Here is a 9527-nt window from a genome sequence, read left to right as displayed (position 1 = left end):
AGCACGCATCTAGAAACCCATCAGTTACACAACCCAGGGCAACATGGGTTTAGAACAGGTCGCTCCTGTCTGTCTCAACTATTGGACCACTACGACAAGGTCCTAAATGCACTAGAAGACAAAAAGAATGCAGATGTAATATATACAGACTTTGCAAAAGCCTTCGACAAGTGTGACCATGGCGTAATAGCGCACAAAATGCGTGCTAAAGGAATAACAGGAAAAGTCGGTCGATGGATCTATAATTTCCTCACTAACAGAACACAGAGAGTAGTCGTCAACAGAGTAAAGTCCGAGGCAGCTACGGTGAAAAGCTCTGTTCCACAAGGCACAGTACTCGCTCCCATCTTGTTCCTCATCCTTATATCCGACATAGACAAGGATGTCAGCCACAGCACCGTGTCTTCCTTTGCAGATGACACCCGAATCTGCATGACAGTGTCTTCCATTGCAGACACTGCAAAGCTCCAGGCAGACATCAACCAAATCTTTCAGTGGGCTGCAGAAAACAATATGAAGTTCAACGATGAGAAATTTCAATTACTCAGATATGGTAAACATGAGGAAATTAAATCTTCATCAGAGTACAAAACAAATTCTGGCCACAAAATAGAGCGAAACACCAACGTCAAAGACCTGGGAGTGATCATGTCGGAGGATCTCACCTTCAAGGACCATAACATTGTATCAATCGCATCTGCTAGAAAAATGACAGGATGGATAATGAGAACCTTCAAAACTAGGGAGGCCAAGCCCATGATGACACTCTTCAGGTCACTTGTTCTATCTAGGCTGGAATATTGCTGCACACTAACAGCACCTTTCAAGGCAGGTGAAATTGCCGACCTAGAAAATGTACAGAGAACTTTCACGGCGCGCATAACGGAGATAAAACACCTCAATTATTGGGAGCGCTTGAGGTTCCTAAACCTGTATTCCCTGGAACGCAGGAGGGAGAGATACATGATTATATACACCTGGAAAATCCTAGAGGGACTAGTACCGAACTTGCACACGAAAATCACCCACTACGAAAGCAAAAGACTTGGCAGACGATGCACCATCCCCCCAATGAAAAGCAGGGGTGTCACTAGCACGTTAAGAGACCATACAATAAGTGTCAGGGGCCCGAGACTGTTCAACTGCCTCCCAGCACACATAAGGGGGATTACCAACAGACCCCTGGCAGTCTTCAAGCTGGCACTGGACAAGCACCTAAAGTCAGTTCCGGATCAGCCGGGCTGTGGCTCGTATGTTGGTTTGCGTGCAGCCAGCAGCAACAGCCTGGTTGATCAGGCTCTGATCCACCAGGAGGCCTGGTCTCAGACCGGGCCGCGGGGGCGTTGACCCCCGGAACTCTCTCCAGGTAAACTCCAGGTATAAGTGGCTTTGGCATGCTGCTATTACCTATTACCTGAATTATAGTAGTTGGGTGTACATGCCAAAAGCCCCTTGTATGCAGAGCATTATGGACAGGCTAACTTAATACCTAGTTCTAAGCAGAAGAAAATAAAATAAACGTTCCTAAACAGGACAGACGGATCTCACCGATGAGGGGAAGTTCGGGTCTAAGTACTCGACTTCTTTATTTATGAACCGATTACATTCATTTTGGTGTACTATTAGAAGCTTATATCAAATATCCTGTGCTGAAGTTTCAATCATATCGGCCAAAAAGGAAATGAAATATGCAAAATTTACGAAAAATTACATTTGGCAGGGCAATGTTTCTCAGTGGTACTTGGAAAAGTGGTTTTGACACTTGCTGCTGATAGAACACTTCTAATTCCATCATTGTTCAGGTACCAATTATATAATAAACCTTATCTTCATGCTAAAAAAAAAATTAAGTTTCATAACTTTTTGACATTTTGGAAGATGTCGGTCTTGTTGCCCACACAAATCTGAAAATATTTGGGATACTTCAGAAAGGTACATGCAAACTTGTAAAGCAATCATTCTTCTATGTTTGTTATGAAAATCAAGTCAATTCATTCATAAATAAGGATGGATCGGTCATAAATAGGTAAATAACTTACTTTCGAGATATAGGCCAAAGCTGAAGATTGAGACACTTATGCAGCATATGGGAATCTTTATTCAGGAAACGTTTCGCCACACAGTGGCTTCATCAGTCCAATACAAAGAAGGCGTAAAGAGAGGAGGAGAATGAGGTAATCAGTCCCTCAACCTGGAGTCGATGTGTTCAGTCCGCTGCATACGCCTTCTTTGTATTGGACTGATGAAGCCACTGTGTGGCGAAACGTTTCCTGAATAAAGATTCCCATATGCTGCATAAGTGTCTCAATCTTCAACTTGTCTGTTTTTCAAACCATTCATCACATAGGCCAAAGCGTGCGGCGCCCCAGGTGCCCGGGAATTTTTTTTTTTCCCAAAAAATTCGCTTTATTTAACACTTTTTCCGCGACCTACGAGTTTATTACAGTTAATCAATGTAAATATCCGTTTTCTCTCATCACTGATGAGAGAATGAATCCTTTCACCTTCAGGGGATATATCGGTAAATTTTTTCCCCCCTGGGGCATCATATTATGCTATATATTATTTTTTCAGGTGTACTTTTTATGTTTCTATGCTATTACTATATTGCACTATGTCATAATAGATCAATTGTGATAGGTAAATAAGCCTTATAATTGATATTAGCGAAGGTATGCAATATTTTGTTGACTGGAGGTGTCGGCCATTTTGTGCAACAATCCCAGGGGTACATGATTGGTTCCTTGATCACATTAGCTCCGCCTGCTCTGGCATGATCTCAGACAGTGAATTTGTATTATATTCGACATAAAGATGTAAGAAAACGATAAAAATAACACGGGGGAAAAACAAAAAAAATGCCGCGTCAGCGCTTGTTACGCAAGGCGCTGTCACCATGCCTGTTATAAATGACTGTAATTCCTTTTAGAAACATCGTACAAGGATAATAATTATATCAGTGTAGCCAGAAAGTTCAGCTATTTTTTGGTAACAATAACTCAATTTTCATATTTTTTCGAGTTCTTTTTTTTCTCCACGCTCCGAACCCGAAGTTCTAAGCGGAAGAAAATAAAATAAACGTTCCTAAACAGGACAGACGGATCTCACCGATGAGAGCCCGGATAGAGTAAGTAAGTAAGTAAATTTATTCAGGTATACACAATACAGTTACATAGAATTATCATACATAGCAGCATATGTGTAGAGAACCTAGGATAACCCCAAAAAGTCAGACAGAGTGACTTATTTCCATTGGGGTCCTTTTACCTTATTATTATAATATAAAGGTTATAATATTTTCTTATTATTCTATAATGAAGATAACATCTTATTATCATACTAAAAAGACTATCTACTACACGAGGGTCATTAAGACTATCTACAATACGAGGGTCATTAAGACTATCTACTACCCGAGGGTCATTACGACTATCTACAATACGAGGGTCATTACTAGGGATAAGGTAAAATTTACACGTATTTTAGCTAAAAAATAGAAAATCATTCCCCTCCCTTTCTGTTGCTTCAGTCATCAGACACTTTTTGGCAGTCTTCTTGAACTGGTTCATGCTATGACTGGCCTTGACATTTGTGGGTAGTCTGTTCCATTCCTTTATTGCTGTACAATAAAAGATGTTTGAAGCCTGGCCACTGACTGTGGGTACTACAAAGTTGTGCTCTCTCCCCCTAGTACTATGATTGCTTTGGTTCCCAACCTTGACAAAATTGACAGCAAGATATTCTGGACACTGTTCGTGAGCAATTTTATAAACATGATTTAGCTTCAGTTGTTTTACTCTGTCTTCAACATTCAGCATATCCAACTGCTGTAATTCATCCTGGCCTACATGTTCTCTTGGTCCCAGCCCCAGGATGAATCTTACGATTTTGTTCTGGGTGATTTGCAGTCTATCTTTCAGTTTTTTTGTCAAGGCAGAGTACCAAGAAGAGCAAGCGTAATCCATATGGCATTGTATAAGGGCTAGACATAGGGTCCTGCGAGCCTCAGTAGGTAGACACTGTGCTTGTCTATACAGGAACTTCAGCCTGGCATTCGCTTTCTTTACTACACTGTTCCCTATCAATTCTCCTGACATGCATGGGTCAAAGGGGATTCCCAGATATTTAACTGAGGGAAATAAGTCACTTTGATTTTTTTTTGGGGGGGGTATCTTAAGTAAGTAAGTAAGTAAATTTATTCAGGTATACACAAATACAGTTACATAGAATTATCATACATAGCAGCATATGTGTAGAGAACCTAGGATAACCCAAAAAAGTCAGACAGAGTGACTTATTTCCATTGGGGTCCTTAGGTGATCTACACATATCTACATAATTTACTTTTCATCTGCCCATTAGCGTATGCCTTCAAGATCGATTACTGCAAAAAATCTTGTTTTATTTATGCAAAAAAACAAAAAAAAATTAAAACTCACTTACATTTGGGGTGGTGACCAACTGCAGCTGAAAGCCGTACAAAGTTTACTGGGCGTAAAAAAATGGCTGGTTGGCGTCATGACCCTAGAAAAGTCCCCCGTATCCTATAAGCCCAACCCCACCTTGTTTTAATGCACGACAAAAAAAAATTATTTATTTATTTATTTATTTTATATCTTTGCAAACAGTACATTGAGATTTTACATTTACAATAGTGGGTTGCAATGCAAAGAGAGCCTCTATTATGCCTAGGCATTATGGGCCAACTTAACATTATTGGCTTACAGACTACTTAACACTAAGGATTTTATCATAGTTGTACAGTAGGATAGTAATTATTTCATCGATACCATGCCTAACCCTTCTAGGGTAGGGTAGGTGCCTGAGCCCGAGCCTTTAGCTCATAAGAATGTCATTCCCATTTGCCCCCTTGGGGCGGGGATGGCAGACCAGAGAGGCCTAGCTTGTGGCTAGGCCTGGGGACAGTTGGTCCCAAAGATGAGGAGGTACTTGTGCCTCCTCCCATGGGAGACTTAGGTCTCAGACACTCCCTAAAGAGGGAGCCAAGGCCGGGCCACCACTTGGAAAAGGCCCGGGCCGGGAGAATACCGGCTAATCTTTAACTAACTAACTAATTATTTCATCATCGATACCATGCCTAACCCTTCTAGGGTAGGTTAGGTGCCTGAGCCCGAGCCTTTAGCTCATAAGACTGTCATTCCCATTAGCCCCCTTGGGGCGGGGATGGCAGACCAGAGAGGCCTAGCTTGTGGCTAGGCCTGGGGACAGTTGGTCCCAAAGATGAGGAGGTACTTGTGCCTCCTCCCATTTGAGACTTAGGTCTCAGACACTCCCTAGAGAGGGAGCCAAGGCCGGGCCACCACTTGGAAAAGGCCCGGGCCGGGAGAATACCGGTTTATCTTTAATAATAATAATAATAATTATTTCATAGTTGAACAGTAGATTGTTAATTATAAGTGAATTAAATTTGTATAAGACAAAGGATATATTCATATAGTCTAAAATGCTTTTTGTGAAAACAATGGTTCAATTATATTCCTGTCAACAATGGATAAAAGGTTCAAAGTGATTGTTGAAGTTATGATGTGGGAGTACATAAGTGAGTATGTGTGTACTGAGTATTTAGCGCTTAGTCTAGGGTGATTAAGTGGCTTTTGAGTAGAATCTTAAACTGATCTTCAGACTGGGTTACTTTGATATCTTCTGGTAATGAATTCCATATTTTGGGGCCCTTTATGTGCATAGAGTTTTTACACAGTGTGATATGGACACGAGGTATATCAAAAAGAGATCTGTGGAAAATACTGTATATATTTTCCAGAAATACAGTAGTTATATCTAATTAGATGGCCATACTGTATTTAAAAGAATTATATTATGGAAAATGGGAAACTGGACCTGCGCCTGCGCAGAAAGGAGAGTCGCCATTTTGGTTTTTGAATTGGATACAACGTTAGTGTAATGGGAAGAATTTTTCGTGCTCTAGAGGTTAAAATTGGACTGACACCTCTCAAATAGGAGATGAAATTGTTGGATGTGCATTCCTGCATAACTTGAGATATCAGGCGACAGGACAGGACAACTCCAGGAACCTCAGATAAGCTGTCTAATTTATGTTTAATTTCTGGCCAGTAAAATTTTCATAAATGTAGGCAAAACGGGGGGTCCTGTACATGACACATTAATCTCCAGTCAAATTGGTGAGTGTTATGATTTAGATATATTCTCCTTCTGTTATGTATATGTGTGTGGGAAATTGCATTTATCTGAATGTAACTAATTATGTACATAACAGTAAATGATAACAAAGATAATTATTATTTATCAATGTTACATAGACAAGTAGGAATTTGGGACACCTAGGTCGCAAAAAATGTCCCCCTTCGATACCTACCACTGTCATAACCACAAGTTGCTCTGGACCTATTAATTAAATGAAATATACATACACCAGGAATGATGGTAAATATATAAATTTGTGGACTGTATATTAAAAACAATGAATGGTTATATATATACACAATTGCATAACAGAAGGAAAATATATCTTAATATCACTCACCAATTTGACTGGAGATTAATGTATATCATACTCAGAAAACCTCACTCTAACTAAATCTATGAAAATAATGCTGGCCAGAATTACACACAAATCTAGAGAGCTTATCTGAGGTTCCTGGAGCTGTCTTGTCCAGTCGTCTGATATCTCAAGTTATGCAGGAATGCATATCCACCAATTTCGCCATCTATTTGAGAAGTGTCAACACAATTTTAACCTCTAGAGCACGAAAATTCTTCCCATTCACCGTTTCTAATACAAATTCAAAACCAAGATGGCGAGTCTCGTCTGCGCAGACGCAGGCTTTCCGTTTTCTATCACATAAATATTATTAAATACAGTATGGCCATCTATTTACATATAAATACTGAATTTCTGGAAAATATATACAGTATTTTCCACAATGTGCGTATATGTAATTCTTTTTTAATTTTAATATACAGTCCACAAATTTATATATTTACCAGCATTCCTGGTGATGTATAATTCATTTAATTAATAGGTCCAGAGCAAATTGTGGATATAACAGTGGTAGGTATCGAAGGGAGACATTTTTTGCGACCTAGGTGTCCCAAATTCCTACTTGTCTAACTGATAAATAATAATTATCTATGTTCATTTACTGTTATGTATATAATGATGCATTCAGATAAATGCAATTTTCCACAAGATCTGTGTCTTGTGTTGTGGTCATGTGTCCTGTTTAAGTTGGCGAGGAGAAGTTTGAGTGGAGGGTTTATATTTGCATGTATTTGTTCTGTGTATGTAGTAGGCACATGAATAAGTATGGATGTTCTTAATGGCGAGCAGATTCAGACTTGAAAATTGGTGGAGTGTGCTGGCGGGAGTGGAAATTCGTTATTATTCTTACTGCTGCCTTTTGCTGGGTTATGAGGGGTTTTAGATGATTGGATGTTGTTGATCCCCATGCACAAATTCCATATGTAAGCTAAGGGTATATGAGTGTATGGTACAGTGCCAGGAGAGCTGATTGTGAAACGTTGTACCTTATCTTAGATAGCATACTACAGTCTTGGAGATTTTCTTGGTGATTTGCTGTATATGTGTCCGGAACTTAAGGCTACTGTCAAGGTGGATACCTAGGAATTTTCCCTCTGTGAGTCTTGTGACTGATGATCCATTTAGCGTTATGTTAATCGGATCATTTGCAGCTTTGTTTCCAAACTGAATGAAATAGGTTTTATCAGTATTCAAGGTAAGTTTATTAGTCATCATCCAGGCAGATATTTTCTGCAATTCGGCATTGACTGTGTTTGCTAGTATGACTGTGTTTGGGTGGGAAAAGACATATGAAGTGTCACCTGCAAAAAATATGGGTTTGAGTAGTTGTGATGCATTCGGTAGATCATTGATGTAGATGAGAAAGAGGAGTGGTCCAAGGACGCTTCCTTGTGGGACTCCTACTGTGATTGGTTGGGTGGAAGAGTTTGCATTATTTGCATACACATACTGAGTTCTGTTACTAAGGTATGATTTTAGGTAGTTGAGGGAGTGGCCTCTGATACCATAGTGCGTTAATTTGGAGTACAGCAGTTCATGGTCGACTGTATCGAAAGCTTTACGTAAATCAATGAAAATGCCCAGCGGGACTTCTTTCTTTTCGAGTGCGGTATATATTAGTTCTAGCATGTGTATGATAGCATCATTCGTGCTTTTATTATTCCTGAATCCAAACTGAGAAGGGTTTAGTATGTTGTGTGAGACGAGGTAGGAATAGATCCGTCTATGCACTAATTTTTCAAAGATTTTAGAGAGCAGTGGTAAGTTAGATATTGGTCTATGGTTATTCAAGTCAGCTTGGTCACCTCCTTTGTGGATTGGAGTGACCCTCACTATTTTGAGGATTATTGGGAAGGTAGCTGGTTCAATGGATTTGTTAAAGAGCGTTGCAATAATTGGTGACAATACTTGAGAAGCTTTTTTGTACATAAAAGCAGGCAAGCTCTTTATGTCTCCTGCCTTGTTTTTAATGGTGTTTATGATGAGTATAACTTCTATGGGGTTGGTTGGAGCCAGGAATAGCGTATTTGGGTAGGTACCTATGGTGCAAGACGTTCACAAAATTCTAATGCAAAAAACTATGTATGCGTGTGCATGTATGAATGAAGCTTTGAACCAATCAGAAAAGGCCTTCACCAGTATTTGCATGGAAACTAGCATCTTAATTTCTTCCAAAAATGAGAAATTGGCATCTACACAGTCCAAAATTAATTCGACATTCCACACAGATACAACAGCTTTAAAAGTTTAAAGTCAATCTTAAGAGGTATCTTCTACTTATTGCAGAGACCATTATGCCCCGTGGCCTGGTGGCAAAAACTCAAGCTTCACACGGTGAGGGGTCTGGGTTCGATTCCCAGTGAAGGGGTGAAAACATTGGATGTGTTTTCTTATACAGGTTGTCCAGTGTTCACCCATCAGTAAAATGAGTACCCGGGTGTTAGTCGACTGGTGTGGGTCACATCCTGGGACAAAACTGACCTGACAATAATATATATCCTAGTGGAGGCTAGTACGCCAAACGGAGATGAATGAAATTGGCTCTGAGGCACCCACACCATCGTATGTCCTCGGATCACAGTAAAATACCTAGCTCAGCTGGGTGCATGATCTTTGTAGTATTGGGTGGTCCTGCGGGTTAGAGCGTCGTGAATTTTCTCTCGCCATGATATGGGCTAAAACGACGTGGCTAGTCGCAGTGTTGTTATTGATTAAATACCACTCGTTCGTGGTTACAATAACAATAATGTAATAATAATAATAATATCTTTATTTACTACATGTGCATAGTATACAGGTCTAGCTGGCATCAATGACTTACTACTATATAGAAAGCCCCTTGTTATGCAGAGCATTTCGGGCAAATTAGGTCAGTTTTGTCCCAGGATGCGACCCACACCAGTCGACTAACACCCAGGTACCCATTTTACTGATGGGTGAACACAAGACAACCAGTGTAAGGAAACATATCCGATGTTTTCACCCC

Source organism: Cherax quadricarinatus, chromosome 13 (assembly GCF_038502225.1).
Source record: "Cherax quadricarinatus isolate ZL_2023a chromosome 13, ASM3850222v1, whole genome shotgun sequence".
Classification (NCBI taxonomy): Eukaryota; Metazoa; Arthropoda; class Malacostraca; order Decapoda; family Parastacidae; genus Cherax; species Cherax quadricarinatus.
This window is presented reverse-complemented; position numbering follows the sequence as displayed.